The 25,204-nt window shown below is 43.3% G+C and overlaps 14 pseudogenes; all 14 read left to right on the forward strand.

The window, feature by feature from the left end:
* Window positions 1-1,265: 1,265 nt before the first annotated feature.
* LOC130286624 (U2 spliceosomal RNA) lies at window positions 1,266-1,529 on the forward strand (annotated as a pseudogene).
* Window positions 1,530-3,018: 1,489 nt separating this feature from the next.
* Window positions 3,019-3,282, forward strand: LOC130286625 (U2 spliceosomal RNA; annotated as a pseudogene).
* A 1,492-nt stretch (window positions 3,283-4,774) lies between these two features.
* On the forward strand, window positions 4,775-5,038 carry LOC130289273 (U2 spliceosomal RNA; annotated as a pseudogene).
* Window positions 5,039-6,512: 1,474 nt separating this feature from the next.
* Window positions 6,513-6,776, forward strand: LOC130289607 (U2 spliceosomal RNA; annotated as a pseudogene).
* Window positions 6,777-8,237: 1,461 nt separating this feature from the next.
* LOC130286626 (U2 spliceosomal RNA) lies at window positions 8,238-8,501 on the forward strand (annotated as a pseudogene).
* Window positions 8,502-9,966: 1,465 nt separating this feature from the next.
* On the forward strand, window positions 9,967-10,231 carry LOC130289549 (U2 spliceosomal RNA; annotated as a pseudogene).
* A 1,475-nt stretch (window positions 10,232-11,706) lies between these two features.
* On the forward strand, window positions 11,707-11,971 carry LOC130288203 (U2 spliceosomal RNA; annotated as a pseudogene).
* A 1,473-nt stretch (window positions 11,972-13,444) lies between these two features.
* LOC130288013 (U2 spliceosomal RNA) lies at window positions 13,445-13,709 on the forward strand (annotated as a pseudogene).
* A 1,480-nt stretch (window positions 13,710-15,189) lies between these two features.
* Window positions 15,190-15,453, forward strand: LOC130286627 (U2 spliceosomal RNA; annotated as a pseudogene).
* A 1,465-nt stretch (window positions 15,454-16,918) lies between these two features.
* On the forward strand, window positions 16,919-17,183 carry LOC130289551 (U2 spliceosomal RNA; annotated as a pseudogene).
* A 1,475-nt stretch (window positions 17,184-18,658) lies between these two features.
* On the forward strand, window positions 18,659-18,923 carry LOC130288204 (U2 spliceosomal RNA; annotated as a pseudogene).
* Window positions 18,924-20,396: 1,473 nt separating this feature from the next.
* LOC130288014 (U2 spliceosomal RNA) lies at window positions 20,397-20,661 on the forward strand (annotated as a pseudogene).
* A 1,480-nt stretch (window positions 20,662-22,141) lies between these two features.
* Window positions 22,142-22,405, forward strand: LOC130286628 (U2 spliceosomal RNA; annotated as a pseudogene).
* A 1,471-nt stretch (window positions 22,406-23,876) lies between these two features.
* On the forward strand, window positions 23,877-24,140 carry LOC130286629 (U2 spliceosomal RNA; annotated as a pseudogene).
* Window positions 24,141-25,204: the final 1,064 nt, after the last annotated feature.

Consider the following 25,204-nt stretch of genomic DNA (forward strand, 5'->3'; position numbering starts at 1 on the left):
TTGACATGACATGACAGGTAGCTGTCTTGTGGGTGGTGCTGAATCCTGTTAAATGACATGAGGGTCTCATGCCTATACACAAGGGTGTGTCATTGCTGTTGCTTGACCATGCATTGGTTTCTGTGGTCAGTGAATGATAAAAACAAAATTTACCATCCATTGATGGATGGGAAATCCGCCATGAGGCATTTGTTTTTAGAAACTGCTGCTCACAACCAATGTTGCAATGGAGTGTCTCCATCTGCTGGTGGTATTGGAAAGGCATTAGTGCTATGACAGGGTCTGAAGAAGAAGAAGAAGAAGAAGAAGAAGACGGAAAAAAATATATATAAAAAGAAAAAGAGAGAGAGAGAGAGAGACTGACTTAGTGAGCGAGTGAGTGAGAGAGTGAGAGTGAGTGAGAGTGAATGAGTGAGTGAGTGATTGAGTGAGTGAGTGAGTGAGTGAGAACAAATGAGTTAAAGCAAGTGAGTGAGAGAGATCGAATGAATGAAAGTCTGAATGACAGAAAGAAAAAAGGATGAAGAAAGAAGCATGAAGAAAAAAAAATGTATATGGAGTTGCTGACATGAGTGCAATCTACAAAGCCGTTGAGGCTGATCCTCATGGGAGGATTATTGCACCAGGACCCTTAGCACTTTTAAAATGCCATTCAATGCCACGGGCTAGATGTAAACTGCAGATGACCATGTTGTGGTAGTTACCATGGATACCCAAGTGATGTGTGAGCTAACACATAGGCCCAACAGATTCCAAGAAGGCCAGAATCACCAGCGGCACCACCATCGATTGTCAGGTCACCCGGATTCAGCAAATACCAGAGTCCAAAATGATGCAGGTTTATACTGTTAATTTTCAGTTTATCGTTACAGTTGGTGTTATTCCATGTCGGAAGGGACGCAGCTACAGCCAGTGGGGAAACTAGAGACAGGCAGGCAGCTATGTGCAACAAAGGTAGGCGTGTTGTTTTCATATGCAGATCTGAAATATTGTCTTATATGCAAGAGGAGGAGTGATGGGGGTTCAGGCAAAAGCCAGGCTATGGATTGCATTGCTAAATGCTCCATCAGAGTGCAATGGTCGCCTGTCCTTTTTTTAAGTGATGATGTGGGTTTAGCCTGTGCTGTATGTATGTATGGGTGGCTGACTGCCACCCACCCAGAAAGTGTATGGGAGGCTGGTTGGCTGCCAGCCTTCCTTCCATTCCTATGAGTAATGTGAGTGCTCATGAAGGGGACATGGTTGGGTCCACCCCTTTCCCGGTTATCCCCTCTAGGCCTTTTGGCTTAGATCAAGTGTAAAAAAAGAAAGGATCTTGCGACAGATCGCATCCTGAGGCACGTTTTTTTTTGTGTGAATACTTGCACTTGGGTGACTTGTGAGCACATACTGATACATACGTTCCCTATCTGGGGACCATAAATTAAATGGATTTTTGAGAAAGGGAGCTGATTTGGAAGCTTGCTTCTGTCGCCCTATGCATTGACCCGATGTGGCAGTATCTTCGGGTAGTGAACAGTGCACCACCCCATTCCAGTGTTAAACAAGAAAGATTCTCATTTAATCCTCCGTGGGTGAGAATTTGAGTTTGAGAATTGGAGACCAAAATGATGAGTTGCACTGACTGGTTTATGAACGTCTATTCATTTAGCGTTTTAATGACCATGTTTGCACACTGATTGGTGTAAAAAAATAAAACAAAACTAAATAATAATAATCTAGCACACCTGTGCAGGTTTGACATGACATGACAGGTAGCTGTCTTGTGGGTGGTGCTGAATCCTGTTAAATGACATGAGGGTCTCATGCCTATACACAAGGGTGTGTCATTGCTGTTGCTTGACCATGCATTGGTTTCTGTGGTCAGTGAATGATAAAAACAAAATTTACCATCCATTGATGGATGGGAAATCCGCCATGAGGCATTTGTTTTTAGAAACTGCTGCTCACAACCAATGTTGCAATGGAGTGTCTCCATCTGCTGGTGGTATTGGAAAGGCATTAGTGCTATGACAGGGTCTGAAGAAGAAGAAGAAGAAGAAGAAGAAGAAGAAGAAGAAGAAGAAGACGGAAAAAAATATATATAAAAAGAAAAAGAGAGAGAGAGAGAGACTGACTTAGTGAGCGAGTGAGTGAGAGAGTGAGAGTGAGTGAGAGTGAATGAGTGAGTGAGTGATTGAGTGAGTGAGTGAGTGAGTGAGAACAAATGAGTTAAAGCAAGTGAGTGAGAGAGATCGAATGAATGAAAGTCTGAATGACAGAAAGAAAAAAGGATGAAGAAAGAAGCATGAAGAAAAAAAAATGTATATGGAGTTGCTGACATGAGTGCAATCTACAAAGCCGTTGAGGCTGATCCTCATGGGAGGATTATTGCACCAGGACCCTTAGCACTTTTAAAATGCCATTCAATGCCACGGGCTAGATGTAAACTGCAGATGACCATGTTGTGGTAGTTACCATGGATACCCAAGTGATGTGTGAGCTAACACATAGGCCCAACAGATTCCAAGAAGGCCAGAATCACCAGCGGCACCACCATCGATTGTCAGGTCACCCGGATTCAGCAAATACCAGAGTCCAAAATGATGCAGGTTTATACTGTTAATTTTCAGTTTATCGTTACAGTTGGTGTTATTCCATGTCGGAAGGGACGCAGCTACAGCCAGTGGGGAAACTAGAGACAGGCAGGCAGCTATGTGCAACAAAGGTAGGCGTGTTGTTTTCATATGCAGATCTGAAATATTGTCTTATATGCAAGAGGAGGAGTGATGGGGGTTCAGGCAAAAGCCAGGCTATGGATTGCATTGCTAAATGCTCCATCAGAGTGCAATGGTCGCCTGTCCTTTTTTTAAGTGATGATGTGGGTTTAGCCTGTGCTGTATGTATGTATGGGTGGCTGACTGCCACCCACCCAGAAAGTGTATGGGAGGCTGGTTGGCTGCCAGCCTTCCTTCCATTCCTATGAGTAATGTGAGTGCTCATGAAGGGGACATGGTTGGGTCCACCCCTTTCCCGGTTATCCCCTCTAGGCCTTTTGGCTTAGATCAAGTGTAAAAAAAGAAAGGATCTTGCGACAGATCGCATCCTGAGGCACGTTTTTTTTTGTGTGAATACTTGCACTTGGGTGACTTGTGAGCACATACTGATACATACGTTCCCTATCTGGGGACCATAAATTAAATGGATTTTTGAGAAAGGGAGCTGATTTGGAAGCTTGCTTCTGTCGCCCTATGCATTGACCCGATGTGGCAGTATCTTCGGGTAGTGAACAGTGCACCACCCCATTCCAGTGTTAAACAAGAAAGATTCTCATTTAATCCTCCGTGGGTGAGAATTTGAGTTTGAGAATTGGAGACCAAAATGATGAGTTGCACTGACTGGTTTATGAACGTCTATTCATTTAGCGTTTTAATGACCATGTTTGCACACTGATTGGTGTAAAAAAATAAAACAAAACTAAATAATAATAATCTAGCACACCTGTGCAGGTTTGACATGACATGACAGGTAGCTGTCTTGTGGGTGGTGCTGAATCCTGTTAAATGACATGAGGGTCTCATGCCTATACACAAGGGTGTGTCATTGCTGTTGCTTGACCATGCATTGGTTTCTGTGGTCAGTGAATGATAAAAACAAAATTTACCATCCATTGATGGATGGGAAATCCGCCATGAGGCATTTGTTTTTAGAAACTGCTGCTCACAACCAATGTTGCAATGGAGTGTCTCCATCTGCTGGTGGTATTGGAAAGGCATTAGTGCTATGACAGGGTCTGAAGAAGAAGAAGAAGAAGAAGAAGAAGAAGAAGAAGAAGAAGAAGAAGACGGAAAAAAATATATATAAAAAGAAAAAGAGAGAGAGAGAGAGACTGACTTAGTGAGCGAGTGAGTGAGAGAGTGAGAGTGAGTGAGAGTGAATGAGTGAGTGAGTGATTGAGTGAGTGAGTGAGTGAGTGAGAACAAATGAGTTAAAGCAAGTGAGTGAGAGAGATCGAATGAATGAAAGTCTGAATGACAGAAAGAAAAAAGGATGAAGAAAGAAGCATGAAGAAAAAAAAATGTATATGGAGTTGCTGACATGAGTGCAATCTACAAAGCCGTTGAGGCTGATCCTCATGGGAGGATTATTGCACCAGGACCCTTAGCACTTTTAAAATGCCATTCAATGCCACGGGCTAGATGTAAACTGCAGATGACCATGTTGTGGTAGTTACCATGGATACCCAAGTGATGTGTGAGCTAACACATAGGCCCAACAGATTCCAAGAAGGCCAGAATCACCAGCGGCACCACCATCGATTGTCAGGTCACCCGGATTCAGCAAATACCAGAGTCCAAAATGATGCAGGTTTATACTGTTAATTTTCAGTTTATCGTTACAGTTGGTGTTATTCCATGTCGGAAGGGACGCAGCTACAGCCAGTGGGGTAACTAGAGACAGGCAGGCAGCTATGTGCAACAAAGGTAGGCGTGTTGTTTTCATATGCAGATCTGAAATATTGTCTTATATGCAAGAGGAGGAGTGATGGGGGTTCAGGCAAAAGCCAGGCTATGGATTGCATTGCTAAATGCTCCATCAGAGTGCAATGGTCGCCTGTCCTTTTTTTAAGTGATGATGTGGGTTTAGCCTGTGCTGTATGTATGTATGGGTGGCTGACTGCCACCCACCCAGAAAGTGTATGGGAGGCTGGTTGGCTGCCAGCCTTCCTTCCATTCCTATGAGTAATGTGAGTGCTCATGAAGGGGACATGGTTGGGTCCACCCCTTTCCCGGTTATCCCCTCTAGGCCTTTTGGCTTAGATCAAGTGTAAAAAAAGAAAGGATCTTGCGACAGATCGCATCCTGAGGCACGTTTTTTTTTGTGTGAATACTTGCACTTGGGTGACTTGTGAGCACATACTGATACATACGTTCCCTATCTGGGGACCATAAATTAAATGGATTTTTGAGAAAGGGAGCTGATTTGGAAGCTTGCTTCTGTCGCCCTATGCATTGACCTGATGTGGCAGTATCTTCGGGTAGTGAACAGTGCACCACCCCATTCCAGTGTTAAACAAGAAAGATTCTCATTTAATCCTCCGTGGGTGAGAATTTGAGTTTGAGAATTGGAGACCAAAATGATGAGTTGCACTGACTGGTTTATGAACGTCTATTCATTTAGCGTTTTAATGACCATGTTTGCACACTGATTGGTGTAAAAAAATAAAATAAAACTAAATAATAATAATCTAGCACACCTGTGCAGGTTTGACATGACATGACAGGTAGCTGTCTTGTGGGTGGTGCTGAATCCTGTTAAATGACATGAGGGTCTCATGCCTATACACAAGGGTGTGTCATTGCTGTTGCTTGACCATGCATTGGTTTCTGTGGTCAGTGAATGATAAAAACAAAATTTACCATCCATTGATGGATGGGAAATCCGCCATGAGGCATTTGTTTTTAGAAACTGCTGCTCACAACCAATGTTGCAATGGAGTGTCTCCATCTGCTGGTGGTATTGGAAAGGCATTAGTGCTATGACAGGGTCTGAAGAAGAAGAAGAAGAAGAAGAAGAAGACGAAAAAAATATATATAAAAAGAAAAAGAGAGAGAGAGAGAGACTGACTTAGTGAGCGAGTGAGTGAGAGAGTGAGAGTGAGTGAGAGTGAATGAGTGAGTGAGTGATTGAGTGAGTGAGTGAGTGAGTGAGTGAGAACAAATGAGTTAAAGCAAGTGAGTGAGAGAGATCGAATGAATGAAAGTCTGAATGACAGAAAGAAAAAAGGATGAAGAAAGAAGCATGAAGAAAAAAAAATGTATATGGAGTTGCTGACATGAGTGCAATCTACAAAGCCGTTGAGGCTGATCCTCATGGGAGGATTATTGCACCAGGACCCTTAGCACTTTTAAAATGCCATTCAATGCCACGGGCTAGATGTAAACTGCAGATGACCATGTTGTGGTAGTTACCATGGATACCCAAGTGATGTGTGAGCTAACACATAGGCCCAACAGATTCCAAGAAGGCCAGAATCACCAGCGGCACCACCATCGATTGTCAGGTCACCCGGATTCAGCAAATACCAGAGTCCAAAATGATGCAGGTTTATACTGTTAATTTTCAGTTTATCGTTACAGTTGGTGTTATTCCATGTCGGAAGGGACGCAGCTACAGCCAGTGGGGTAACTAGAGACAGGCAGGCAGCTATGTGCAACAAAGGTAGGCGTGTTGTTTTCATATGCAGATCTGAAATATTGTCTTATATGCAAGAGGAGGAGTGATGGGGGTTCAGGCAAAAGCCAGGCTATGGATTGCATTGCTAAATGCTCCATCAGAGTGCAATGGTCGCCTGTCCTTTTTTTAAGTGATGATGTGGGTTTAGCCTGTGCTGTATGTATGTATGGGTGGCTGACTGCCACCCACCCAGAAAGTGTATGGGAGGCTGGTTGGCTGCCAGCCTTCCTTCCATTCCTATGAGTAATGTGAGTGCTCATGAAGGGGACATGGTTGGGTCCACCCCTTTCCCGGTTATCCCCTCTAGGCCTTTTGGCTTAGATCAAGTGTAAAAAAAGAAAGGATCTTGCGACAGATCGCATCCTGAGGCACGTTTTTTTTTGTGTGAATACTTGCACTTGGGTGACTTGTGAGCACATACTGATACATACGTTCCCTATCTGGGGACCATAAATTAAATGGATTTTTGAGAAAGGGAGCTGATTTGGAAGCTTGCTTCTGTCGCCCTATGCATTGACCCGATGTGGCAGTATCTTCGGGTAGTTAACAGTGCACCACCCCATTCCAGTGTTAAACAAGAAAGATTCTCATTTAATCCTCCGTGGGTGAGAATTTGAGTTTGAGAATTGGAGACCAAAATGATGAGTTGCACTGACTGGTTTATGAACGTCTATTCATTTAGCGTTTTAATGACCATGTTTGCACACTGATTGGTGTAAAAAAATAAAATAAAACTAAATAATAATAATCTAGCACACCTGTGCAGGTTTGACATGACATGACAGGTAGCTGTCTTGTGGGTGGTGCTGAATCCTGTTAAATGACATGAGGGTCTCATGCCTATACACAAGGGTGTGTCATTGCTGTTGCTTGACCATGCATTGGTTTCTGTGGTCAGTGAATGATAAAAACAAAATTTACCATCCATTGATGGATGGGAAATCCGCCATGAGGCATTTGTTTTTAGAAACTGCTGCTCACAACCAATGTTGCAATGGAGTGTCTCCATCTGCTGGTGGTATTGGAAAGGCATTAGTGCTATGAAAGGGTCTGAAGAAGAAGAAGAAGAAGACGGAAAAAAATATATATAAAAAGAAAAAGAGAGAGAGAGAGAGAGACTGACTTAGTGAGTGAGAGAGTGAGAGTGAGTGAGAGTGAATGAGTGAGTGAGTGATTGAGTGAGTGAGTGAGTGAGAACAAATGAGTTAAAGCAAGTGAGTGAGAGAGATCGAATGAATGAAAGTCTGAATGACAGAAAGAAAAAAGGATGAAGAAAGAAGCATGAAGAAAAAAAAATGTATATGGAGTTGCTGACATGAGTGCAATCTACAAAGCCGTTGAGGCTGATCCTCATGGGAGGATTATTGCACCAGGACCCTTAGCACTTTTAAAATGCCATTCAATGCCACGGGCTAGATGTAAACTGCAGATGACCATGTTGTGGTAGTTACCATGGATACCCAAGTGATGTGTGAGCTAACACATAGGCCCAACAGATTCCAAGAAGGCCAGAATCACCAGCGGCACCACCATCGATTGTCAGGTCACCCGGATTCAGCAAATACCAGAGTCCAAAATGATGCAGGTTTATACTGTTAATTTTCAGTTTATCGTTACAGTTGGTGTTATTCCATGTCGGAAGGGACGCAGCTACAGCCAGTGGGGTAACTAGGGTAACTAGAGACAGGCAGGCAGCTATGTGCAACAAAGGTAGGCGTGTTGTTTTCATATGCAGATCTGAAATATTGTCTTATATGCAAGAGGAGGAGTGATGGGGGTTCAGGCAAAAGCCAGGCTATGGATTGCATTGCTAAATGCTCCATCAGAGTGCAATGGTCGCCTGTCCTTTTTTTAAGTGATGATGTGGGTTTAGCCTGTGCTGTATGTATGTATGGGTGGCTGACTGCCACCCACCCAGAAAGTGTATGGGAGGCTGGTTCGCTGCCAGCCTTCCTTCCATTCCTATGAGTAATGTGAGTGCTCATGAAGGGGACATGGTTGGGTCCACCCCTTTCCCGGTTATCCCCTCTAGGCCTTTTGGCTTAGATCAAGTGTAAAAAAAGAAAGGATCTTGCGACAGATCGCATCCTGAGGCACGTTTTTTTTTGTGTGAATACTTGCACTTGGGTGACTTGTGAGCACATACTGATACATACGTTCCCTATCTGGGGACCATAAATTAAATGGATTTTTGAGAAAGGGAGCTGATTTGGAAGCTTGCTTCTGTCGCCCTATGCATTGACCCGATGTGGCAGTATCTTCGGGTAGTGAACAGTGCACCACCCCATTCCAGTGTTAAACAAGAAAGATTCTCATTTAATCCTCCGTGGGTGAGAATTTGAGTTTGAGAATTGGAGACCAAAATGATGAGTTGCACTGACTGGTTTATGAACGTCTATTCATTTAGCGTTTTAATGACCATGTTTGCACACTGATTGGTGTAAAAAAATAAAATAAAACTAAATAATAATAATCTAGCACACCTGTGCAGGTTTGACATGACATGACAGGTAGCTGTCTTGTAGGTGGTGCTGAATCCTGTTAAATGACATGAGGGTCTCATGCCTATACACAAGGGTGTGTCATTGCTGTTGCTTGACCATGCATTGGTTTCTGTGGTCAGTGAATGATAAAAACAAAATTTACCATCCATTGATGGATGGGAAATCCGCCATGAGGCATTTGTTTTTAGAAACTGCTGCTCACAACCAATGTTGCAATGGAGTGTCTCCATCTGCTGGTGGTATTGGAAAGGCATTAGTGCTATGACAGGGTCTGAAGAAGAAGAACAAGAAGAAGAAGAAGACGGAAAAAAATATATATAAAAAGAAAAAGAGAGAGAGAGAGAGAGACTGACTTAGTGAGTGAGAGAGTGAGAGTGAGTGAGAGTGAATGAGTGAGTGAGTGATTGAGTGAGTGAGTGAGTGAGTGAGAACAAATGAGTTAAAGCAAGTGAGTGAGAGAGATCGAATGAATGAAAGTCTGAATGACAGAAAGAAAAAAGGATGAAGAAAGAAGCATGAAGAAAAAAAAATGTATATGGAGTTGCTGACATGAGTGCAATCTACAAAGCCGTTGAGGCTGATCCTCATGGGAGGATTATTGCACCAGGACCCTTAGCACTTTTAAAATGCCATTCAATGCCACGGGCTAGATGTAAACTGCAGATGACCATGTTGTGGTAGTTACCATGGATACCCAAGTGATGTGTGAGCTAACACATAGGCCCAACAGATTCCAAGAAGGCCAGAATCACCAGCGGCACCACCATCGATTGTCAGGTCACCCGGATTCAGCAAATACCAGAGTCCAAAATGATGCAGGTTTATACTGTTAATTTTCAGTTTATCGTTACAGTTGGTGTTATTCCATGTCGGAAGGGACGCAGCTACAGCCAGTGGGGTAACTAGAGACAGGCAGGCAGCTATGTGCAACAAAGGTAGGCGTGTTGTTTTCATATGCAGATCTGAAATATTGTCTTATATGCAAGAGGAGGAGTGATGGGGGTTCAGGCAAAAGCCAGGCTATGGATTGCATTGCTAAATGCTCCATCAGAGTGCAATGGTCGCCTGTCCTTTTTTTAAGTGATGATGTGGGTTTAGCCTGTGCTGTATGTATGTATGGGTGGCTGACTGCCACCCACCCAGAAAGTGTATGGGAGGCTGGTTGGCTGCCAGCCTTCCTTCCATTCCTATGAGTAATGTGAGTGCTCATGAAGGGGACATGGTTGGGTCCACCCCTTTCCCGGTTATCCCCTCTAGGCCTTTTGGCTTAGATCAAGTGTAAAAAAAGAAAGGATCTTGCGACAGATCGCATCCTGAGGCACGTTTTTTTTTGTGTGAATACTTGCACTTTGGGTGACTTGTGAGCACATACTGATACATACGTTCCCTATCTGGGGACCATAAATTTAATGGATTTTTGAGAAAGGGAGCTGATTTGGAAGCTTGCTTCTGTCGCCCTATGCATTGACCCGATGTGGCAGTATCTTCGGGTAGTGAACAGTGCACCACCCCATTCCAGTGTTAAACAAGAAAGATTCTCATTTAATCCTCCGTGGGTGAGAATTTGAGTTTGAGAATTGGAGACCAAAATGATGAGTTGCACTGACTGGTTTATGAACGTCTATTCATTTAGCGTTTTAATGACCATGTTTGCACACTGATTGGTGTAAAAAAATAAAATAAAACTAAATAATAATAATCTAGCACACCTGTGCAGGTTTGACATGACATGACAGGTAGCTGTCTTGTGGGTGGTGCTGAATCCTGTTAAATGACATGAGGGTCTCATGCCTATACACAAGGGTGTGTCATTGCTGTTGCTTGACCATGCATTGGTTTCTGTGGTCAGTGAATGATAAAAACAAAATTTACCATCCATTGATGGATGGGAAATCCGCCATGAGGCATTTGTTTTTAGAAACTGCTGCTCACAACCAATGTTGCAATGGAGTGTCTCCATCTGCTGGTGGTATTGGAAAGGCATTAGTGCTATGACAGGGTCTGAAGAAGAAGAAGAAGAAGAAGAAGAAGAAGAAGACGGAAAAAAATATATATAAAAAGAAAAAGAGAGAGAGAGAGAGAGACTGACTTAGTGAGCGAGTGAGTGAGAGAGTGAGAGTGAGTGAGAGTGAATGAGTGAGTGAGTGATTGAGTGAGTGAGTGAGTGAGAACAAATGAGTTAAAGCAAGTGAGTGAGAGAGATCGAATGAATGAAAGTCTGAATGACAGAAAGAAAAAAGGATGAAGAAAGAAGCATGAAGAAAAAAAAATGTATATGGAGTTGCTGACATGAGTGCAATCTACAAAGCCGTTGAGGCTGATCCTCATGGGAGGATTATTGCACCAGGACCCTTAGCACTTTTAAAATGCCATTCAATGCCACGTGCTAGATGTAAACTGCAGATGACCATGTTGTGGTAGTTACCATGGATACCCAAGTGATGTGTGAGCTAACACATAGGCCCAACAGATTCCAAGAAGGCCAGAATCACCAGCGGCACCACCATCGATTGTCAGGTCACCCGGATTCAGCAAATACCAGAGTCCAAAATGATGCAGGTTTATACTGTTAATTTTCAGTTTATCGTTACAGTTGGTGTTATTCCATGTCGGAAGGGACGCAGCTACAGCCAGTGGGGTAACTAGAGACAGGCAGGCAGCTATGTGCAACAAAGGTAGGCGTGTTGTTTTCATATGCAGATCTGAAATATTGTCTTATATGCAAGAGGAGGAGTGATGGGGGTTCAGGCAAAAGCCAGGCTATGGATTGCATTGCTAAATGCTCCATCAGAGTGCAATGGTCGCCTGTCCTTTTTTTAAGTGATGATGTGGGTTTAGCCTGTGCTGTATGTATGTATGGGTGGCTGACTGCCACCCACCCAGAAAGTGTATGGGAGGCTGGTTGGCTGCCAGCCTTCCTTCCATTCCTATGAGTAATGTGAGTGCTCATGAAGGGGACATGGTTGGGTCCACCCCTTTCCCGGTTATCCCCTCTAGGCCTTTTGGCTTAGATCAAGTGTAAAAAAAGAAAGGATCTTGCGACAGATCGCATCCTGAGGCACGTTTTTTTTTGTGTGAATACTTGCACTTTGGGTGACTTGTGAGCACATACTGATACATACGTTCCCTATCTGGGGACCATAAATTAAATGGATTTTTGAGAAAGGGAGCTGATTTGGAAGCTTGCTTCTGTCGCCCTATGCATTGACCCGATGTGGCAGTATCTTCGGGTAGTGAACAGTGCACCACCCCATTCCAGTGTTAAACAAGAAAGATTCTCATTTAATCCTCCGTGGGTGAGAATTTGAGTTTGAGAATTGGAGACCAAAATGATGAGTTGCACTGACTGGTTTATGAACGTCTATTCATTTAGCGTTTTAATGACCATGTTTGCACACTGATTGGTGTAAAAAAATAAAATAAAACTAAATAATAATAATCTAGCACACCTGTGCAGGTTTGACATGACATGACAGGTAGCTGTCTTGTGGGTGGTGCTGAATCCTGTTAAATGACATGAGGGTCTCATGCCTATACACAAGGGTGTGTCATTGCTGTTGCTTGACCATGCATTGGTTTCTGTGGTCAGTGAATGATAAAAACAAAATTTACCATCCATTGATGGATGGGAAATCCGCCATGAGGCATTTGTTTTTAGAAACTGCTGCTCACAACCAATGTTGCAATGGAGTGTCTCCATCTGCTGGTGGTATTGGAAAGGCATTAGTGCTATGACAGGGTCTGAAGAAGAAGAAGAAGAAGAAGAAGAAGACGGAAAAAAATATATATAAAAAGAAAAAGAGAGAGAGAGAGAGAGACTGACTTAGTGAGCGAGTGAGTGAGAGAGTGAGAGTGAGTGAGAGTGAATGAGTGAGTGAGTGATTGAGTGAGTGAGTGAGTGAGTGAGAACAAATGAGTTAAAGCAAGTGAGTGAGAGAGATCGAATGAATGAAAGTCTGAATGACAGAAAGAAAAAAGGATGAAGAAAGAAGCATGAAGAAAAAAAAATGTATATGGAGTTGCTGACATGAGTGCAATCTACAAAGCCGTTGAGGCTGATCCTCATGGGAGGATTATTGCACCAGGACCCTTAGCACTTTTAAAATGCCATTCAATGCCACGGGCTAGATGTAAACTGCAGATGACCATGTTGTGGTAGTTACCATGGATACCCAAGTGATGTGTGAGCTAACACATAGGCCCAACAGATTCCAAGAAGGCCAGAATCACCAGCGGCACCACCATCGATTGTCAGGTCACCCGGATTCAGCAAATACCAGAGTCCAAAATGATGCAGGTTTATACTGTTAATTTTCAGTTTATCGTTACAGTTGGTGTTATTCCATGTCGGAAGGGACGCAGCTACAGCCAGTGGGGTAACTAGAGACAGGCAGGCAGCTATGTGCAACAAAGGTAGGCGTGTTGTTTTCATATGCAGATCTGAAATATTGTCTTATATGCAAGAGGAGGAGTGATGGGGGTTCAGGCAAAAGCCAGGCTATGGATTGCATTGCTAAATGCTCCATCAGAGTGCAATGGTCGCCTGTCCTTTTTTTAAGTGATGATGTGGGTTTAGCCTGTGCTGTATGTATGTATGGGTGGCTGACTGCCACCCACCCAGAAAGTGTATGGGAGGCTGGTTGGCTGCCAGCCTTCCTTCCATTCCTATGAGTAATGTGAGTGCTCATGAAGGGGACATGGTTGGGTCCACCCCTTTCCCGGTTATCCCCTCTAGGCCTTTTGGCTTAGATCAAGTGTAAAAAAAGAAAGGATCTTGCGACAGATCGCATCCTGAGGCACGTTTTTTTTTTGTGTGAATACTTGCACTTGGGTGACTTGTGAGCACATACTGATACATACGTTCCCTATCTGGGGACCATAAATTAAATGGATTTTTGAGAAAGGGAGCTGATTTGGAAGCTTGCTTCTGTCGCCCTATGCATTGACCCGATGTGGCAGTATCTTCGGGTAGTGAACAGTGCACCACCCCATTCCAGTGTTAAACAAGAAAGATTCTCATTTAATCCTCCGTGGGTGAGAATTTGAGTTTGAGAATTGGAGACCAAAATGATGAGTTGCACTGACTGGTTTATGAACGTCTATTCATTTAGCGTTTTAATGACCATGTTTGCACACTGATTGGTGTAAAAAAATAAAATAAAACTAAATAATAATAATCTAGCACACCTGTGCAGGTTTGACATGACATGACAGGTAGCTGTCTTGTGGGTGGTGCTGAATCCTGTTAAATGACATGAGGGTCTCATGCCTATACACAAGGGTGTGTCATTGCTGTTGCTTGACCATGCATTGGTTTCTGTGGTCAGTGAATGATAAAAACAAAATTTACCATCCATTGATGGATGGGAAATCCGCCATGAGGCATTTGTTTTTAGAAACTGCTGCTCACAACCAATGTTGCAATGGAGTGTCTCCATCTGCTGGTGGTATTGGAAAGGCATTAGTGCTATGACAGGGTCTGAAGAAGAAGAAGAAGAAGAAGAAGAAGAAGACGGAAAAAAATATATATAAAAAGAAAAAGAGAGAGAGAGAGAGAGACTGACTTAGTGAGCGAGTGAGTGAGAGAGTGAGAGTGAGTGAGAGTGAATGAGTGAGTGAGTGATTGAGTGAGTGAGTGAGTGAGTGAGTGAGAACAAATGAGTTAAAGCAAGTGAGTGAGAGAGATCGAATGAATGAAAGTCTGAATGACAGAAAGAAAAAAGGATGAAGAAAGAAGCATGAAGAAAAAAAAATGTATATGGAGTTGCTGACATGAGTGCAATCTACAAAGCCGTTGAGGCTGATCCTCATGGGAGGATTATTGCACCAGGACCCTTAGCACTTTTAAAATGCCATTCAATGCCACGGGCTAGATGTAAACTGCAGATGACCATGTTGTGGTAGTTACCATGGATACCCAAGTGATGTGTGAGCTAACACATAGGCCCAACAGATTCCAAGAAGGCCAGAATCACCAGCGGCACCACCATCGATTGTCAGGTCACCCGGATTCAGCAAATACCAGAGTCCAAAATGATGCAGGTTTATACTGTTAATTTTCAGTTTATCGTTACAGTTGGTGTTATTCCATGTCGGAAGGGACGCAGCTACAGCCAGTGGGGTAACTAGAGACAGGCAGGCAGCTATGTGCAACAAAGGTAGGCGTGTTGTTTTCATATGCAGATCTGAAATATTGTCTTATATGCAAGAGGAGGAGTGATGGGGGTTCAGGCAAAAGCCAGGCTATGGATTGCATTGCTAAATGCTCCATCAGAGTGCAATGGTCGCCTGTCCTTTTTTTAAGTGATGATGTGGGTTTAGCCTGTGCTGTATGTATGTATGGGTGGCTGACTGCCACCCACCCAGAAAGTGTATGGGAGGCTGGTTCGCTGCCAGCCTTCCTTCCATTCCTATGAGTAATGTGAGTGCTCATGAAGGGGACATGGTTGGGTCCACCCCTTTCCCGGTTATCCCCTCTAGGCCTTTTGGCTTAGATCAAGTGTAAAAAAAGAAAGGATCTTGCGACAGATCGCATCCTGAGGCACGTTTTTTTTTGTGTGAATACTTGCACTTGGGTGACTTGTGAGCACATACTGATACATACGTTCCCTATCTGGGGACCATAAATTAAATGGATTTTTGAGAAAGGGAGCTGATTTGGAAGCTTGCTTCTGTCGCCCTATGCATTGACCCGATGTGGCAGTATCTTCGGGTAGTGAACAGTGCACCACCCCATTCCAGTGTTAAACAAGAAAGATTCTCATTTAATCCTCCGTGGGTGAGAATTTGAGTTTGAGAATTGGAGACCAAAATGATGAGTTGCACTGACTGGTTTATGAACGTCTATTCATTTAGCGTTTTAATGACCATGTTTGCACACTGATTGGTGTAAAAAAATAAAATAAAACTAAATAATAATAATCTAGCACACCTGTGCAGGTTTGACATGACATGACAGGTAGCTGTCTTGTAGGTGGTGCTGAATCCTGTTAAATGACATGAGGGTCTCATGCCTATACACAAGGGTGTGTCATTGCTGTTGCTTGACCATGCATTGGTTTCTGTGGTCAGTGAATGATAAAAACAAAATTTACCATCCATTGATGGATGGGAAATCCGCCATGAGGCATTTGTTTTTAGAAACTGCTGCTCACAACCAATGTTGCAATGGAGTGTCTCCATCTGCTGGTGGTATTGGAAAGGCATTAGTGCTATGACAGGGTCTGAAGAAGAAGAACAAGAAGAAGAAGAAGACGGAAAAAAATATATATAAAAAGAAAAAGAGAGAGAGAGAGAGAGACTGACTTAGTGAGTGAGAGAGTGAGAGTGAGTGAGAGTGAATGAGTGAGTGAGTGATTGAGTGAGTGAGTGAGTGAGTGAGAACAAATGAGTTAAAGCAAGTGAGTGAGAGAGATCGAATGAATGAAAGTCTGAATGACAGAAAGAAAAAAGGATGAAGAAAGAAGCATGAAGAAAAAAAAATGTATATGGAGTTGCTGACATGAGTGCAATCTACAAAGCCGTTGAGGCTGATCCTCATGGGAGGATTATTGCACCAGGACCCTTAGCACTTTTAAAATGCCATTCAATGCCACGGGCTAGATGTAAACTGCAGATGACCATGTTGTGGTAGTTACCATGGATACCCAAGTGATGTGTGAGCTAACACATAGGCCCAACAGATTCCAAGAAGGCCAGAATCACCAGCGGCACCACCATCGATTGTCAGGTCACCCGGATTCAGCAAATACCAGAGTCCAAAATGATGCAGGTTTATACTGTTAATTTTCAGTTTATCGTTACAGTTGGTGTTATTCCATGTCGGAAGGGACGCAGCTACAGCCAGTGGGGTAACTAGAGACAGGCAGGCAGCTATGTGCAACAAAGGTAGGCGTGTTGTTTTCATATGCAGATCTGAAATATTGTCTTATATGCAAGAGGAGGAGTGATGGGGGTTCAGGCAAAAGCCAGGCTATGGATTGCATTGCTAAATGCTCCATCAGAGTGCAATGGTCGCCTGTCCTTTTTTTAAGTGATGATGTGGGTTTAGCCTGTGCTGTATGTATGTATGGGTGGCTGACTGCCACCCACCCAGAAAGTGTATGGGAGGCTGGTTGGCTGCCAGCCTTCCTTCCATTCCTATGAGTAATGTGAGTGCTCATGAAGGGGACATGGTTGGGTCCACCCCTTTCCCGGTTATCCCCTCTAGGCCTTTTGGCTTAGATCAAGTGTAAAAAAAGAAAGGATCTTGCGACAGATCGCATCCTGAGGCACGTTTTTTTTTGTGTGAATACTTGCACTTTGGGTGACTTGTGAGCACATACTGATACATACGTTCCCTATCTGGGGACCATAAATTTAATGGATTTTTGAGAAAGGGAGCTGATTTGGAAGCTTGCTTCTGTCGCCCTATGCATTGACCCGATGTGGCAGTATCTTCGGGTAGTGAACAGTGCACCACCCCATTCCAGTGTTAAACAAGAAAGATTCTCATTTAATCCTCCGTGGGTGAGAATTTGAGTTTGAGAATTGGAGACCAAAATGATGAGTTGCACTGACTGGTTTATGAACGTCTATTCATTTAGCGTTTTAATGACCATGTTTGCACACTGATTGGTGTAAAAAAATAAAATAAAACTAAATAATAATAATCTAGCACACCTGTGCAGGTTTGACATGACATGACAGGTAGCTGTCTTGTGGGTGGTGCTGAATCCTGTTAAATGACATGAGGGTCTCATGCCTATACACAAGGGTGTGTCATTGCTGTTGCTTGACCATGCATTGGTTTCTGTGGTCAGTGAATGATAAAAACAAAATTTACCATCCATTGATGGATGGGAAATCCGCCATGAGGCATTTGTTTTTAGAAACTGCTGCTCACAACCAATGTTGCAATGGAGTGTCTCCATCTGCTGGTGGTATTGGAAAGGCATTAGTGCTATGACAGGGTCTGAAGAAGAAGAAGAAGAAGAAGAAGAAGAAGAAGACGGAAAAAAATATATATAAAAAGAAAAAGAGAGAGAGAGAGAGAGACTGACTTAGTGAGCGAGTGAGTGAGAGAGTGAGAGTGAGTGAGAGTGAATGAGTGAGTGAGTGATTGAGTGAGTGAGTGAGTGAGAACAAATGAGTTAAAGCAAGTGAGTGAGAGAGATCGAATGAATGAAAGTCTGAATGACAGAAAGAAAAAAGGATGAAGAAAGAAGCATGAAGAAAAAAAAATGTATATGGAGTTGCTGACATGAGTGCAATCTACAAAGCCGTTGAGGCTGATCCTCATGGGAGGATTATTGCACCAGGACCCTTAGCACTTTTAAAATGCCATTCAATGCCACGTGCTAGATGTAAACTGCAGATGACCATGTTGTGGTAGTTACCATGGATACCCAAGTGATGTGTGAGCTAACACATAGGCCCAACAGATTCCAAGAAGGCCAGAATCACCAGCGGCACCACCATCGATTGTCAGGTCACCCGGATTCAGCAAATACCAGAGTCCAAAATGATGCAGGTTTATACTGTTAATTTTCAGTTTATCGTTACAGTTGGTGTTATTCCATGTCGGAAGGGACGCAGCTACAGCCAGTGGGGTAACTAGAGACAGGCAGGCAGCTATGTGCAACAAAGGTAGGCGTGTTGTTTTCATATGCAGATCTGAAATATTGTCTTATATGCAAGAGGAGGAGTGATGGGGGTTCAGGCAAAAGCCAGGCTATGGATTGCATTGCTAAATGCTCCATCAGAGTGCAATGGTCGCCTGTCCTTTTTTTAAGTGATGATGTGGGTTTAGCCTGTGCTGTATGTATGTATGGGTGGCTGACTGCCACCCACCCAGAAAGTGTATGGGAGGCTGGTTGGCTGCCAGCCTTCCTTCCATTCCTATGAGTAATGTGAGTGCTCATGAAGGGGACATGGTTGGGTCCACCCCTTTCCCGGTTATCCCCTCTAGGCCTTTTGGCTTAGATCAAGTGTAAAAAAAGAAAGGATCTTGCGACAGATCGCATCCTGAGGCACGTTTTTTTTTGTGTGAATACTTGCACTTTGGGTGACTTGTGAGCACATACTGATACATACGTTCCCTATCTGGGGACCATAAATTAAATGGATTTTTGAGAAAGGGAGCTGATTTGGAAGCTTGCTTCTGTCGCCCTATGCATTGACCCGATGTGGCAGTATCTTCGGGTAGTGAACAGTGCACCACCCCATTCCAGTGTTAAACAAGAAAGATTCTCATTTAATCCTCCGTGGGTGAGAATTTGAGTTTGAGAATTGGAGACCAAAATGATGAGTTGCACTGACTGGTTTATGAACGTCTATTCATTTAGCGTTTTAATGACCATGTTTGCACACTGATTGGTGTAAAAAAATAAAATAAAACTAAATAATAATAATCTAGCACACCTGTGCAGGTTTGACATGACATGACAGGTAGCTGTCTTGTGGGTGGTGCTGAATCCTGTTAAATGACATGAGGGTCTCATGCCTATACACAAGGGTGTGTCATTGCTGTTGCTTGACCATGCATTGGTTTCTGTGGTCAGTGAATGATAAAAACAAAATTTACCATCCATTGATGGATGGGAAATCCGCCATGAGGCATTTGTTTTTAGAAACTGCTGCTCACAACCAATGTTGCAATGGAGTGTCTCCATCTGCTGGTGGTATTGGAAAGGCATTAGTGCTATGACAGGGTCTGAAGAAGAAGAAGAAGAAGAAGAAGAAGACGGAAAAAAATATATATAAAAAGAAAAAGAGAGAGAGAGAGAGAGACTGACTTAGTGAGCGAGTGAGTGAGAGAGTGAGAGTGAGTGAGAGTGAATGAGTGAGTGAGTGATTGAGTGAGTGAGTGAGTGAGTGAGAACAAATGAGTTAAAGCAAGTGAGTGAGAGAGATCGAATGAATGAAAGTCTGAATGACAGAAAGAAAAAAGGATGAAGAAAGAAGCATGAAGAAAAAAAAATGTATATGGAGTTGCTGACATGAGTGCAATCTACAAAGCCGTTGAGGCTGATCCTCATGGGAGGATTATTGCACCAGGACCCTTAGCACTTTTAAAATGCCATTCAATGCCACGGGCTAGATGTAAACTGCAGATGACCATGTTGTGGTAGTTACCATGGATACCCAAGTGATGTGTGAGCTAACACATAGGCCCAACAGATTCCAAGAAGGCCAGAATCACCAGCGGCACCACCATCGATTGTCAGGTCACCCGGATTCAGCAAATACCAGAGTCCAAAATGATGCAGGTTTATACTGTTAATTTTCAGTTTATCGTTACAGTTGGTGTTATTCCATGTCGGAAGGGACGCAGCTACAGCCAGTGGGGTAACTAGAGACAGGCAGGCAGCTATGTGCAACAAAGGTAGGCGTGTTGTTTTCATATGCAGATCTGAAATATTGTCTTATATGCAAGAGGAGGAGTGATGGGGGTTCAGGCAAAAGCCAGGCTATGGATTGCATTGCTAAATGCTCCATCAGAGTGCAATGGTCGCCTGTCCTTTTTTTAAGTGATGATGTGGGTTTAGCCTGTGCTGTATGTATGTATGGGTGGCTGACTGCCACCCACCCAGAAAGTGTATGGGAGGCTGGTTGGCTGCCAGCCTTCCTTCCATTCCTATGAGTAATGTGAGTGCTCATGAAGGGGACATGGTTGGGTCCACCCCTTTCCCGGTTATCCCCTCTAGGCCTTTTGGCTTAGATCAAGTGTAAAAAAAGAAAGGATCTTGCGACAGATCGCATCCTGAGGCACGTTTTTTTTTTGTGTGAATACTTGCACTTGGGTGACTTGTGAGCACATACTGATACATACGTTCCCTATCTGGGGACCATAAATTAAATGGATTTTTGAGAAAGGGAGCTGATTTGGAAGCTTGCTTCTGTCGCCCTATGCATTGACCCGATGTGGCAGTATCTTCGGGTAGTGAACAGTGCACCACCCCATTCCAGTGTTAAACAAGAAAGATTCTCATTTAATCCTCCGTGGGTGAGAATTTGAGTTTGAGAATTGGAGACCAAAATGATGAGTTGCACTGACTGGTTTATGAACGTCTATTCATTTAGCGTTTTAATGACCATGTTTGCACACTGATTGGTGTAAAAAAATAAAATAAAACTAAATAATAATAATCTAGCACACCTGTGCAGGTTTGACATGACATGACAGGTAGCTGTCTTGTGGGTGGTGCTGAATCCTGTTAAATGACATGAGGGTCTCATGCCTATACACAAGGGTGTGTCATTGCTGTTGCTTGACCATGCATTGGTTTCTGTGGTCAGTGAATGATAAAAACAAAATTTACCATCCATTGATGGATGGGAAATCCGCCATGAGGCATTTGTTTTTAGAAACTGCTGCTCACAACCAATGTTGCAATGGAGTGTCTCCATCTGCTGGTGGTATTGGAAAGGCATTAGTGCTATGACAGGGTCTGAAGAAGAAGAAGAAGAAGAAGAAGAAGAAGACGGAAAAAAATATATATAAAAAGAAAAAGAGAGAGAGAGAGAGAGACTGACTTAGTGAGCGAGTGAGTGAGAGAGTGAGAGTGAGTGAGAGTGAATGAGTGAGTGAGTGATTGAGTGAGTGAGTGAGTGAGTGAGTGAGAACAAATGAGTTAAAGCAAGTGAGTGAGAGAGATCGAATGAATGAAAGTCTGAATGACAGAAAGAAAAAAGGATGAAGAAAGAAGCATGAAGAAAAAAAAATGTATATGGAGTTGCTGACATGAGTGCAATCTACAAAGCCGTTGAGGCTGATCCTCATGGGAGGATTATTGCACCAGGACCCTTAGCACTTTTAAAATGCCATTCAATGCCACGGGCTAGATGTAAACTGCAGATGACCATGTTGTGGTAGTTACCATGGATACCCAAGTGATGTGTGAGCTAACACATAGGCCCAACAGATTCCAAGAAGGCCAGAATCACCAGCGGCACCACCATCGATTGTCAGGTCACCCGGATTCAGCAAATACCAGAGTCCAAAATGATGCAGGTTTATACTGTTAATTTTCAGTTTATCGTTACAGTTGGTGTTATTCCATGTCGGAAGGGACGCAGCTACAGCCAGTGGGGTAACTAGAGACAGGCAGGCAGCTATGTGCAACAAAGGTAGGCGTGTTGTTTTCATATGCAGATCTGAAATATTGTCTTATATGCAAGAGGAGGAGTGATGGGGGTTCAGGCAAAAGCCAGGCTATGGATTGCATTGCTAAATGCTCCATCAGAGTGCAATGGTCGCCTGTCCTTTTTTTAAGTGATGATGTGGGTTTAGCCTGTGCTGTATGTATGTATGGGTGGCTGACTGCCACCCACCCAGAAAGTGTATGGGAGGCTGGTTGGCTGCCAGCCTTCCTTCCATTCCTATGAGTAATGTGAGTGCTCATGAAGGGGACATGGTTGGGTCCACCCCTTTCCCGGTTATCCCCTCTAGGCCTTTTGGCTTAGATCAAGTGTAAAAAAAGAAAGGATCTTGCGACAGATCGCATCCTGAGGCACGTTTTTTTTTGTGTGAATACTTGCACTTGGGTGACTTGTGAGCACATACTGATACATACGTTCCCTATCTGGGGACCATAAATTAAATGGATTTTTGAGAAAGGGAGCTGATTTGGAAGCTTGCTTCTGTCGCCCTATGCATTGACCCGATGTGGCAGTATCTTCGGGTAGTGAACAGTGCACCACCCCATTCCAGTGTTAAACAAGAAAGATTCTCATTTAATCCTCCGTGGGTGAGAATTTGAGTTTGAGAATTGGAGACCAAAATGATGAGTTGCACTGACTGGTTTATGAACGTCTATTCATTTAGCGTTTTAATGACCATGTTTGCACACTGATTGGTGTAAAAAAATAAAATAAAACTAAATAATAATAATCTAGCACACCTGTGCAGGTTTGACATGACATGACAGGTAGCTGTCTTGTGGGTGGTGCTGAATCCTGTTAAATGACATGAGGGTCTCATGCCTATACACAAGGGTGTGTCATTGCTGTTGCTTGACCATGCATTGGTTTCTGTGGTCAGTGAATGATAAAAACAAAATTTACCATCCATTGATGGATGGGAAATCCGCCATGAGGCATTTGTTTTTAGAAACTGCTGCTCACAACCAATGTTGCAATGGAGTGTCTCCATCTGCTGGTGGTATTGGAAAGGCATTAGTGCTATGACAGGGTCTGAAGAAGAAGAAGAAGAAGAAGACGGAAAAAAATATATATAAAAAGAAAAAGAGAGAGAGAGAGAGAGACTGACTTAGTGAGCGAGTGAGTGAGAGAGTGAGAGTGAGTGAGAGTGAATGAGTGAGTGAGTGATTGAGTGAGTGAGTGAGTGAGTGAGTGAGATCAAATGAGTTAAAGCAAGTGAGTGAGAGAGATCGAATGAATGAAAGTCTGAATGACAGAAAGAAAAAAGGATGAAGAAAGAAGCATGAAGAAAAAAAAATGTATATGGAGTTGCTGACATGAGTGCAATCTACAAAGCCGTTGAGGCTGATCCTCATGGGAGGATTATTGCACCAGGACCCTTAGCACTTTTAAAATGCCATTCAATGCCACGGGCTAGATGTAAACTGCAGATGACCATGTTGTGGTAGTTACCATGGATACCCAAGTGATGTGTGAGCTAACACATAGGCCCAACAGATTCCAAGAAGGCCAGAATCACCAGCGGCACCACCATCGATTGTCAGGTCACCCGGATTCAGCAAATACCAGAGTCCAAAATGATGCAGGTTTATACTGTTAATTTTCAGTTTATCGTTACAGTTGGTGTTATTCCATGTCGGAAGGGACGCAGCTACAGCCAGTGGGGTAACTAGAGACAGGCAGGCAGCTATGTGCAACAAAGGTAGGCGTGTTGTTTTCATATGCAGATCTGAAATATTGTCTTATATGCAAGAGGAGGAGTGATGGGGGTTCAGGCAAAAGCCAGGCTATGGATTGCATTGCTAAATGCTCCATCAGAGTGCAATGGTCGCCTGTCCTTTTTTTAAGTGATGATGTGGGTTTAGCCTGTGCTGTATGTATGTATGGGTGGCTGACTGCCACCCACCCAGAAAGTGTATGGGAGGCTGGTTGGCTGCCAGCCTTCCTTCCATTCCTATGAGTAATGTGAGTGCTCATGAAGGGGACATGGTTGGGTCCACCCCTTTCCCGGTTATCCCCTCTAGGCCTTTTGGCTTAGATCAAGTGTAAAAAAAGAAAGGATCTTGCGACAGATCGCATCCTGAGGCACGTTTTTTTTTGTGTGAATACTTGCACTTGGGTGACTTGTGAGCACATACTGATACATACGTTCCCTATCTGGGGACCATAAATTAAATGGATTTTTGAGAAAGGGAGCTGATTTGGAAGCTTGCTTCTGTCGCCCTATGCATTGACCCGATGTGGCAGTATCTTCGGGTAGTGAACAGTGCACCACCCCATTCCAGTGTTAAACAAGAAAGATTCTCATTTAATCCTCCGTGGGTGAGAATTTGAGTTTGAGAATTGGAGACCAAAATGATGAATTGCACTGACTGGTTTATGAACGTCTATTCATTTAGCGTTTTAATGACCATGTTTGCACACTGATTGGTGTAAAAAAATAAAATAAAACTAAATAATAATAATCTAGCACACCTGTGCAGGTTTGACATGACATGACAGGTAGCTGTCTTGTGGGTGGTGCTGAATCCTGTTAAATGACATGAGGGTCTCATGCCTATACACAAGGGTGTGTCATTGCTGTTGCTTGACCATGCATTGGTTTCTGTGGTCAGTGAATGATAAAAACAAAATTTACCATCCATTGATGGATGGGAAATCCGCCATGAGGCATTTGTTTTTAGAAACTGCTGCTCACAACCAATGTTGCAATGGAGTGTCTCCATCTGCTGGTGGTATTGGAAAGGCATTAGTGCTATGAAAGGGTCTGAAGAAGAAGAAGAAGAAGAAGAAGACGGAAAAATATATATATAAAAAGAAAAAGAGAGAGAGAGAGAGAGAGACTGACTTAGTGAGTGAGAGAGTGAGAGTGAGTGAGAGTGAATGAGTGAGTGAGTGATTGAGTGAGTGAGTGAGTGAGTGAGAACAAATGAGTTAAAGCAAGTGAGTGAGAGAGATCGAATGAATGAAAGTCTGAATGACAGAAAGAAAAAAGGATGAAGAAAGAAGCATGAAGAAAAAAAAATGTATATGGAGTTGCTGACATGAGTGCAATCTACAAAGCCGTTGAGGCTGATCCTCATGGGAGGATTATTGCACCAGGACCCTTAGCACTTTTAAAATGCCATTCAATGCCACGGGCTAGATGTAAACTGCAGATGACCATGTTGTGGTAGTTACCATGGATACCCAAGTGATGTGTGAGCTAACACATAGGCCCAACAGATTCCAAGAAGGCCAGAATCACCAGCGGCACCACCATCGATTGTCAGGTCACCCGGATTCAGCAAATACCAGAGTCCAAAATGATGCAGGTTTATACTGTTAATTTTCAGTTTATC

The sequence above is a fragment of the Hyla sarda genome, chromosome 8, assembly GCF_029499605.1.
Source record: "Hyla sarda isolate aHylSar1 chromosome 8, aHylSar1.hap1, whole genome shotgun sequence".
In the NCBI taxonomy this organism is placed as follows: Eukaryota; Metazoa; Chordata; class Amphibia; order Anura; family Hylidae; genus Hyla; species Hyla sarda.